An 11,494-nucleotide genomic window follows, 5' to 3' on the forward strand; every position below is an offset into this window, starting at 1 on the left:
TCACTGCTGTCTTAGAATCATCTGATTTACTTTGTTCACACTGCTGTTCTACATTTCCCTTGGGCAGCATTTAGAGGTTATTACTGATTCAGAAGTAGAGATAAAGGTCTCCAATGAAAAGTCAGATGGCTGAAAAAGATAGAAATACTCCTGACCTTGGACTTGCTTTCATGATTTTCAGAGACTGTTCAAAGGATTTTGCCATCATTTCCACCCCCCACCCCCACCCCCCCACAGGCAAGTGATGCCTGCCACTCAATCTGAACTACAATTTTCTCAGTTAGTCATTCTGGGAAATCCTCCTCTCTCTCTCTCTCCCAGTCAGCTTCTTTCTGGCAGCAGTTGAGGTGCATGGACTAAGTTACAGATACTGCTTAAAAGAGAACAATTAGGAGTAATAGGAGAACTGCCCCTGAACCTCCCGGGTCAGGTGAACTCAGAATCTTGATGGGGTTTTAGATGGCTCGGCCATGTCACCCATATTTTATAAAGTGGTATGTGAAGGGCAGATTGCTGGTGAGGTTTCACTTACTTAGCATTTGATTTAGTGCAGAAGTTTATAGAAGCGGGCCCATTGCCCAGTCTCGTGAGAAGGGCTCAGATGACTAGAGTCTTGAATTACACTCGAGGGAAAAAGTTTTTCCTGGTATAGGAAATAGTGCTGAGATTATATAACTTCACATTTTAAATGGAAAATTGCTGTTGACATCCCCAGCATCCACCTCCTCCCCATTCCAGGAACAAAACTCAATTCTATCTGTTGACTGAAAACTCCCAAATCCAGTGGTTTGAATAGGGTGGTGGTGGGGGTGAAGGAAGGAGCAAAAGACCCAGGTCTGACCAAAGGTTCACTGGTTACAGCCCTTAGTGATTGACTGAAAGATGAGCACAAAACCGAAAACCTGGCCTCATCAGGACTCTTCTACTGGGGTTATCAGGAAATACTTACTATTGCCCTACCTATCAAAGTCCACTAAGGAAAGCAGAACCATCAGCATTGATATACAATAAGGATTTATTACAGTGACTTGATTTGATGCATATGTGAGAGCTGGTCAGAGTCTTGGCCTGGCTCTTCCTTCTGCCTATGGCACCGAGCTTGAAGTTTAAGGTCAGGCTGAGGGAAAGAAAAGATAAATACTTGACTGAGGAAGAGCAGGGACAACTAGACTCTCGTTTGTCTGTTACTGGCACAGTTGTTGGTCCCTCTCTGACTCCAAGCCTGCAACCCTGCTGCTGTGGATATTCTGCAGGACAAGTGGCACTCTGGCTGCAGAAGGGCAAGCCAATCACCTGCCCCTCACCAACAAGCTGAGTCGGGAGCTGCCGTGGAGACATGCCTACATTCACCTTCCAAGAATCACAGTGGCTACTGCTCCACGGTGACCTTCCAAATCGTCCACAGATGACTCTTGTTACCAAGCCTAACGGGAAACAGTTAGTCAGGAGAACTCGGAGAAACATCATTTAGTTTAGCCCAGATGACACATTACAAAGCCACCACAGTCTGAAACTAGAAATGGAGAAATGTGAGCCTGGAGCTGCCACAGTCATCAGGTCCCAGGAAGGGAGAGCCCAGAGTTGCTGGGCTGCTTTGTGGAGCCCAAGGATGAAACTAAGATAATCAAAGTCAGAGAAGGGTGAAAAACAGTCAGTTTGATCACACCCTTCGAGCCCAGAATCCTGGAATGCCTGAAACTACCCCTGGGGTTTTCAATTGTGAGAGACAATAAATCCTTTGTGCTTAAACCTGTTCAATAGGTTTTCTGACACCAGCTCCCGAAAGACTGCTAAATGACAATCTTAACACAGAGCCACTGTATTTGCTCTAGTGAAGTTTCTTAATAGTTTCAAGGAACAGTTTTAAGTAGCATTAAATCCATCCAGAGGAAACCAAGCAATAGTTCATTTGTACCTTATTACTGATCATATAAAGAGAATCAATGAAATATATTTTCCATTTTTAAAAAGACCAGCAAAAAGAAGTTTCCATTGTCCCCGAATAGTCTCCTTTCATTAGACCATAATCAAACTAGTTCCTATCTCCCCTTCACATATTCCTTGCTTTCCACCATGATATAGAGGGGACTAGGTGAGCTCTGAATACACATTTTTCTGGAATAAAAGAGTATATTTTCCTCCTGTAGAATGAATTTTTCTACTATACAAAAAAAAAAAAAAGAGAGTATATAATTTTATTGTGCTATTTAACCTAATAAGTGTAAGGTCAACATCATACCAAACTTGTCAGTCACAAATTCTATTTAAATGACTTAGTTTTGCAGAATCAGCTTAAGTGAAAGCAGTAATATCATGGCTAAGTTTGACTTTCAACTTAAATATAATCATATTTATATAAATATGTTAAATATTTCAGCATATTCCAAGGGTTTAAATGTCAATTTACATATGAGGAACACTGAAAATCTGCTTCCAAGACCCAAAAAAGAGTCTCAAATGTCTCTAAGAACAAATTTTAAAAAAGTAATTAAAAATAAACTTTTAGCAAAGGATGAAATATGATACATTAATGTCAAAGTGAGGTTGCTCAGCTCATCACCTATTGTCAGAGTCACCATCCCTTTAAATGTGAAACTCCTCATTGGAAAGAGAATATCTATCTACCTTAACAACAATGTTTGTGATCACTTTGTAATTCTACAAAGAAAATGGGTGTATTGATCACATTAGTTAGAAATGTTTACTTTTTCCCAAATGGGGAAAAATTAATTCAGCAAGACATTTAACAAGTGATGGGTCAGTAAAAAGAAGGCTTTCTCCCAAGAAGTTTTATAGAAACAGTGGATATATTTTGCAAAATCATCTTAACACACAATAAATTTCTCAAATTGTTAATCTTTTTATTCAAATGTGATTACATTTTAGGTGAGATGCAGAGATCTTTAATTAATTTTCTAATAAAATTCATTTTGAAGCTTTTATGAGTTCATCAACAGTTCACTTTATATATGAAAATGGAGCCATTATATAATCTTTTTTTTTAATTCAAAAACTATTTTTTGATGGAGTAACATAAAAATTTGTTACCCAGAAGTAAGGTTTTCTGGTTTTATAAAAACTCCTTTATTCTTAGAGATGAAGGATGTGTAACACTGTGGTTCTCAAAGGAGCGTCTTTGGACCAGCAGCATCTCTATCACCTGAGAACTTACCAGAAATGCAGATTTTCAGGCAGCACCACAGACCCACTGAATCAGAATTGTGGGGTGGAGCCCAGAAGTTTATGGTCCAACAAGCCCTCCAGGTGATTCTGCAGTTGCTAAAGCTGAAGAACCTCTGCATAGAGGTTGCTTGGTTGAAGGCCTTTATAATGGGAAGGGAGCATGTTTTGACAGTGTGCTTTCGGTAGCTCTGAGCAAAACCATTGGTGACCTTCTCATACCTCTAGTCTAGTTTGTTCTGAATAGTTGATGGTTTTCAACTATTCAAAATAGTGCATACTGTGTAACCTGAAACTTCAGGCGATGTGAGTAATAAATGACATAGTATCTGTGCATAGCTTATGTGTGTTATGCCTCACATGCAGGACTTTATGTTAATGTAGATAACTGATATTCAGACTATAAGTTTTAGTTTATACTTTTCCCTCATAGCAAAATAAATCTATAAAACCTATAAAATATCCCATTCATTATACATTCATAATGAGTGAAGTGAGTGAAGTTGCACAGTCGTGTCTAACTCTTTGCGACCCCATGGGCTGTAGCCTACCAGGCTCCTCTGCCCATGGGATTTTCCAGGCAATAGTACTGGAGTGGATTGCCATTTCCTTCTCCAGGGGATCCTCCCGGTCGGGAAGAGTTGGACACGACTGTGCAACTTCACTCACTTCACTTCACTCACTCTCTCATAGCAAAATAAATATATAAAACCCATAAAATATCCCATTCATTAGCCATTCATAAATATTTAAGCCTAAGAGGACTTTAGAGACTACCCAGTTGGAGCCCCTTATTTTACAGATGAGAAAACTGAAGCCTGGGGAGGCTGAATGACAGGTCAAAAGTCTCTTAGGAAGTGATAGGAAAAAATTAGAAGCCACAGCTGCCATCCCTGGACTAGTATCTTATAGAATAAGCCTTTCATGTTGTACTCACTACTACAACAGCACTGCTTGCTCTGGAATTTTCTCCTTTGCCATAATTATTCAGTTCAGTTCAGTCACTCAGTCGTGTCTGTCTCTTCGAGACCCCATGAACTGCAGCACAACGGGCCTCCCTGTCCATCACCAGCTCCTGGAGTTCATTCAAACTCACGTCCATTGAATCGGTGATGCCATCCAACCATCTCATCCTCTGTCGTCCCCTTCTCCTCCTGCCTCCAAATCCTCCCAGCATCAGAGTCTTTTCCAGTGAGTCAACTCTTCGCATGAGGTGGCCAACGTACTGGAGTTTCAGCTTTAGCATCATTCCCTCCAAAGAACACCCAGGACTGATTGCCTTTAGAATGGACTGGTTGGATCTCCTTGCACTCCAAGAGACTCTCAAGAGTCTTCTCCAACACCGCAGTTCAAACGCATCAATTCTTCAGCACTCAGCTTTCTTCACAGTCCCACTCTCACATCGATACATGACCACTGGAAAAACCATAGCCTTGACTAGATGGACCTTTGTTGGTAAAGTAATGTCTCTGCTTTTTAATGTGCTATCTAGGTGGGTCATAACTTTCCTTCCAAGGAGTAAGCATCTTTTAATTTCATGGCTGCAATCACCATCTGCAGTGATTTCGGAGCCCCCAAAAATAAAGTCTGCCAATGTTTCCACTGTTTCCCCATCTAGTTCCCATGAAGTGGTGGGACCAGATGCCATGATCTTCGTTTCCTGAGTATTGAGCTTTAAGCCAACTTTTTCACTCTCTTCTTTCACTTTCATCAAGAGGCTTTTTAGTTCCCTTTCACTTTCTGCCATAAGAGTAGTGTCCTCTGCATATCTGAGGTTATTGATATTTCTCCCGGCAATCTTGATTCCAGCTTGTGCTTCATTCAGCCCAGCGTCTCATGATGTACTCTGCATAGAAGTTAAATAAGCAGGGTGACAATATACAGCCTTGACGTATATTTAGAACCAGTCTGTTGTTCCATGTCCAGTTCTAACTGTTGCTTCCTGACCTGCATATAGGTTTCTCAAGAGGCAGGTCAGGTGGTCTGGTATTCCCATCTCTTTTAGAATTTTCCACAGTTTGTTGTGATCCACACAGTCAAAGGCTTTGGCATAGTCATAAAGCAGAAATAGATGTTTTTCTGGAACTCTCTTGCTTTTTCCATGATCCAGCAGATGTTGGCAATTTGATCTCTGGTTCCTCTGCTTTTTCTAAACCAGCTTGAACATCTGGAAGTTCATGGTTCATGTATTGCTGAAGCCTGGCTTGGAGAATTTTGAGCATTACTTTACTAGCATGTGAGATGAGTGCAATTGTGTGGTAGTTTAAGCATTCTTTGGCATTGCCTTTCTTTGGGATTGGAATGAAAACTGACCTTTTCCAGTCCTATGGCCACTGCTGAGTTTTCCAAATGTGCTGGCATATTGAGTGCAGCACTTTCACAGCATCATCTTTCAGGATTTGAAATAGCTCCACTGGAATGCCATCACCTCCACTAGCTTTGTTTGTAGTGATGCTTTCTAAGGCCCACTTGACTTCACATTCCAGGATGTCTGGCTCTAGGTGAGTGATCACACCGTGATTATCTTGGTTCTGAAGAACTTTTTTGTACAGTTCTTCTGTGTATTCTTGCCATCTCTTCTTAATATCTTCTGCTTCTGTTAGGTCCATACCATTTCTGTCCTTCATCGAGCCCATCTTTGCATGAAATGTTCCATTGGTATCTCTAATTTTCTTGAAGAGCTCTCTAGTCTTCCTCATTCTGTTGTTTTCCTCTATTTCTTGCTGTGATCACTGAGGAATGCTTTCTTATCTCTTCTTGCTATTCTTTGGAACTCTGCATTCAGATGATTATATCTTTCCTTTTCTCCTTTGCTTTTCGCTTCTCTCCTTTTCCCAGCTATTTGTAAGGCCTCCCCAGTCAGCCATTTTCCTTTTTTGAATTTCTTTTCCATGGCGATGGTCTTGATCCCTGAATCCTGTACAATGTCACGAACCTCCGTCCATAGTTCATCAGGCACTCTATTAGATCTAGTCCTTTAAATCTATTTCTCACTTCCACTGTATAATCATAAGGGATTTGATTTAGGTCATACCTGAATGGTCTAGTGGTTTTCCCTACTTTCTCTAATTTAAGTCTGAATTTGGCAATAAGTTCATGATCTGACACATAGTCAGCTCTGGTCTTGTTTTTGCTGACTGTATAGAGCTTCTCCATCTTTGGCTGCAAAGAATATAATCAATCTGATTTTGCAAGCGCCCCGGCTGCAAAGGACCTCACAGAAGCGTGGCCAAGAGGAGCTACCCTACATCCTAGGTCAGGGGCGGTGTCCGAGAGGAGCTACCCCGCATCCGAGGCCAGGGGTGGCAGTTGAGAGGAGCTACCCTGTGTTCAAGGTCAAAGGCGGGGTCCAAGAGGAGCTACCCCACCTCCGAGGTCAGGGGCGGTAGCCGAGAGCAGCTATCCCACATCTGAGACCAGGTGCGGGGGCCATGAGTGCCAGGCTGTGACAGCACAGGAGCGGCCCAGAGGAGCTACCCCATGCCCGAGGCCAGGGGCGGCGGCCGAGAAAGGCGACCCCACGTCCAAGGAGCGGTGGCTGCGAGGGTGCAGGAGGGCCGAGAGGAGCTACTCCATGTTTAAGGTCAGGAGTGGCGGCGGTGAGGAGATACCCCTCCTCCAAGGTAAGGAGCAGCGGCTGCACTTTGCTGGAGCAGCTGTAAAGAGATACCCCACGTCCAAGGTAAGAGAAACCCAAGTAAGATGGCAGATATTGCAAGAGGGCATCAGAGGGCAGACACACTGAAACCATAATCACAGACAACTAGTCAATCTAATGCCACTAGGACCACAGCCTTGTCTAATTCAATGAAACTAAGCCATGCCCTGTGGGGCCACCCAAGACGGGCGGGCATGGTGGAGAGGTCTGACAGAATGTGGTCCACTGGAGAAGGGAATGGCAAACCACTTCAGTATTCTTGCCTTGAGAACCCCATGAAAAGTATGAAAAGGCAAAATGATAGGATACTGAAAGGGGAACTCCCCAGGTCGGTAGGTGCCCAATATGCTACTGGAGATCAGTGGAGAAAGAACTCCAGAAAGAATGAAGGGATGGAGCCAAAGCAAAAACGATACCCAGTTGCCAAGGTCCAATGCTGTAAAGAGCAATATTGCATAGGAACCTGGAATGTTAGGTCCATGAATCAAGGCAAATTGGAAGTGGTCAAACAGGAGATGGCAAGGTGAACATCGACATTCTAGGAATCAGCGAACTAAAATGGACTGGAATGGGTGAATTTAACTCAGATGACCATTATATCTACTACTGCGGACAGGAATCCCTCAGAAGAAATGGAGTAGCCATCATGGTCAACAAAATAGTCCGAAATGCATTACTTGGATGCAATCTCAAAAACGACAGAATGATCTCTGTTCGTTGCCAAGGCAAACCATTCAATATCACAGTAATCCAAGTCTATGCCCCAACCAGTAACACTGAAGAAGCTGAAGTTGAACGGTTCTATGAAGACCTACAAGACCTTTTAGAACTAACACCCAAAAAAGATGTCCTTTTCATTATAGGGGACTGGAATGCAAAGTAGGAAGTCAAGAAACACCTGGAGTAACAGGGAAATTTGGCCTTGGAATACGGAATGAAGCAGGGCAAAGGCTAATAGAGTTTTGCCAAGAGAATGCACTGGTCATAGCAAACACCCTCTTCCAACAACACAAGAGAAGACTCTATACATGGACATCAGCAGATTACTAATTATTACCCAGTACTAATTTCTCCATCACTCCTTCATGTATGTGTGTGTGTGTGTGTGTGTTAGTTGCTCAGTCGTGTCTGACTCTTTGTGACCCTATGGACTGTAGCCTGCCTGGCTCCTCTGTCCATGGAATTCTCCAGGCAAGAATTCTGGAGTGGGTTGCCATACCCATCTCCAGGAGAACTCCCAACCCAGGGATAGAACCAGGCAGATTCTTAACCATCTGAGCCACTAGGGAAGCCCCCCTTCATGTGTGAACTGACACTATTATTCAGAATTGCAAAGCTATTAGATTTAAAGCTTTCTGGCCCCCATAGGCCTAGAAATGTATAAAAAGAAAAGGTAAAATATGTATTCAAAAGCCACAGATTTCTACAACAGTTAGTGAAATACTGAAATACTGTAGTGTATCCATAAGTCACTTATTTCATGTTGTGGTCTAGAAAATAAGCATGCAAGAAACCAAATTTCAACAATTATGTTATTCTGAAGAAAGTCTTTGGGTTAACCCCACCTCTTTAGAACTCTGGAATTCACTAAATTATACAGCAGCACGTGAAGGAAACTTCATATGGAAGGGGAAGAAGTTTGTAGATATAAAAAGAAAAAAAATCTACTTAAACAGGAAAAGCCTTCAGAGACATAATTTTTATTATCTCTCTTTCCTTTATAGTGCCTAAAATATTCCTTAGACATGAAAAAATTATAGGAAATATAATTTACAACAGCACAGTATGAAAATTCATTTTGAAACTTCCAATTATGTATTGTATTGTATGATTTTGAAAGCATTTCCTTCATTGTATTTACATATAACATATTCAAAGCTATTTAGCAGTAGCAACATTTCTTAGACAAACACCATCCATTAATGTAATGCATTCTGCTCCTTCCAGAGACCTAGTTATCCCCAGTTTCAAAACTTCATGTGGTATTTTCTACATTACAGAACATGAAAGTGTGCTGTACTCATGACTGGCATGAACAGTTAATGACACACTATTACTTCCACCTCCTTAATTGACTTTCATATTAAGGCTTTAACAGAAGGAAGTAGAGGATCTGTGGCTTACATAGAAAAATTACTACACTGCAAGCTGAGCACCAAACAAGAATCTCATCCTAATTCACCATTAGGCGAAAAGCCTGAGGAACTGAAAGAATCAGCTATGCTTTTTCCAGTTTCCAAATGCTTGAAGAAGTTTTACATTAATGGCTTTTGATGCTTTTAATGATGTCAAGGATGGGATTTAATTGCCTTATTAATTCTCTTGATTTGCTGCCAAATGTTAAAGGCAATTTGTGATTACCGAGCTAATCTTTTCTGATTATGAAAATCCATTATAGGAAGAAAAATATAAAATTCAGAAAAGTGGAAATGATTTATAAAAATGTTAGAATATATTTAAAAGAACAGAATGTTTGGACATGGGTTTAAAATTCCTCTGAAAGGATTTGTTATGAGATTGTAAGATATCTTTGTGTATATTAATATTTAAACTGTTGTTTCATCCTTAAATTAGAGATAATACTGTTCATTTTTAAAACTCTTCTTAAACTTCCCAACCACAATCACAACACTCTGATGTGATAAACCTGAGTGATTTATTTAATCTTACTACCCTAATCAACTCACAAGATCTCTGTTGTCTCAGATCTTAGAGCCTGGAAAAACCCAGTTATTAATTCCTTATTATCCTTTCCCGAAATTCTCTGGTTTGCTGACATGCTAATAAGATTCCAAGAATGTTCTAAAGAAAGCAAAAGCAAAATCACCACTAAAAATGATGGTGTTCCGAACTTACAGATTGTTTCTTTTTTCTCCCTTCTCCCTGAATTCATTTTCAACTGAAATAAATTCTGTCCTTGAATGTGTGTACATAACTTCTTGGGCAGGCTGTATTCACTTATCATCAAATATAAATATTAAAAGCCTTAAAGATCTTAAATCCTAATTCAAATTACCTTTGCCAGCATACCAAATACCTCAGGGTGGGTGTATTAAAAGCTCTAAAATGATTCTGCTTTTACTTTTTAGCCAAATGGACATGTTTTATTCAGGATCCCTAAATAAAATCCTTATTCAGCTCATCCACATTACCTTTGAAGACTTCTCTTTCTTTCCTTCACTCCTTCACCCTTCCCAGCCCTTCACCTTGGATACCTGCATCTCCTGAACTCCCTTCCTGCTTGAGGTCTTCAGTGCATTGAGGAACTGCCCCCTCCACCCTCTCCAGACAAGAAGCAATGTCTGATCCTCCTTCAGGCTCATCATTTCTTTACCAGGGAAAACCTATGTGATCTCCCTGGTCCACATGATCCCGCCCACCCCTCCCCCCACCTCTCCCCCCACCCCGCCAAATCTATATCTCTTGGCATTCCAGCCTTTCCTCTGCAGCTGGTATTGCAGATGCCATTTTAAATAAAATTAATTGTATAATTCTTTATTATTGCCTCTATCACTTCAGCAGTATTGAAGTCAGGGGGATCATGCTGTTTTTCTCCCATTATTAACCTCAAACATCTATGCATCTGCCACCAAGTGGGTACACACACTCTGTCAACTGAATGACAATAAATGAGTGACTGTCTAGAGCACATAAACAGAGGCAGGCAGCCAAAGGACTGGACACAGGAGTAAGCACAGACCATCCCTTATCAACTCTCTAACAGTTAGCATTTATACTTGCCTACATTTCTATACAATCTTTGTATTCCAAAAGATTTATAAAACATTCTGAAATACACACACATACACATGATTACATAAACATCTGAGCATGTACACACACACACAGGTATCAGTGTTTCTGGTAGACAAGATGGCTGCATTCAGCAGCTAGAAATCAGGCTTTTAAAAAATAACCCTCCTTCTTAAAAAATCTTTGACAGTTAAAAGAATTACTCTGCATTATGATCCTGAAGGAAAAGTTGAAGGATTAGCTAGACCTCAAGATGGAGGAAGGTGGTAAAAATTCCAGTTGGTGGATGCAGAAAACAGATTTCCAGTCGTATCTTTCTTCTGGCACTTTCATGAGATGGTAGAATAGAGCGGAGAGCTTAATTAAAAGGAAATAATTACCCAAAGTTTTAATATGCATTGTGTTTTTTTTTAAACTATATTCCCATGTGCTGTTTTCTTAAAAAAAAAAAAAAAACAGAGCCAGATTTTGCAAACAGACAACCTGCTTCACACTGGCTGTATAGCCCTGACTGTCCTCTCCAGTCCTTAGTTTCTTCACATGAAAAATGGGAATAATCCTAACAAATGCCACTGGAAATAAAAGAGATCAGCTAGAGAAAGTATGTAGTCTGGTGCCTGGCCGCAGAGCATTGCTTCCTTCTCCTCTCCCTCTACCTGTCTGCTGGCAAAATTCCAGTGTTTTTATTGAGAGCCTCTGGATTATCTGGGTTTCTGTGTGATGTAATTATGCCGGCAGTCATTTAACTAAAAGAAATTAAGAGTAACTTTGAAAGGGAGAAAGAGCTTTTTCTTTCTTTTCTCAACAATAAAGCAGCTTAATGTTTGCATGTGAAAGGGAGACACAAAAATACATATTTGATTATAAAACCCATCCTTGGATTTTGTGTTAGGCTATGTTTTC

Source organism: Budorcas taxicolor, chromosome 4 (genome assembly GCF_023091745.1).
Source record: "Budorcas taxicolor isolate Tak-1 chromosome 4, Takin1.1, whole genome shotgun sequence".
NCBI classification, from domain to species: domain Eukaryota; kingdom Metazoa; phylum Chordata; class Mammalia; order Artiodactyla; family Bovidae; genus Budorcas; species Budorcas taxicolor.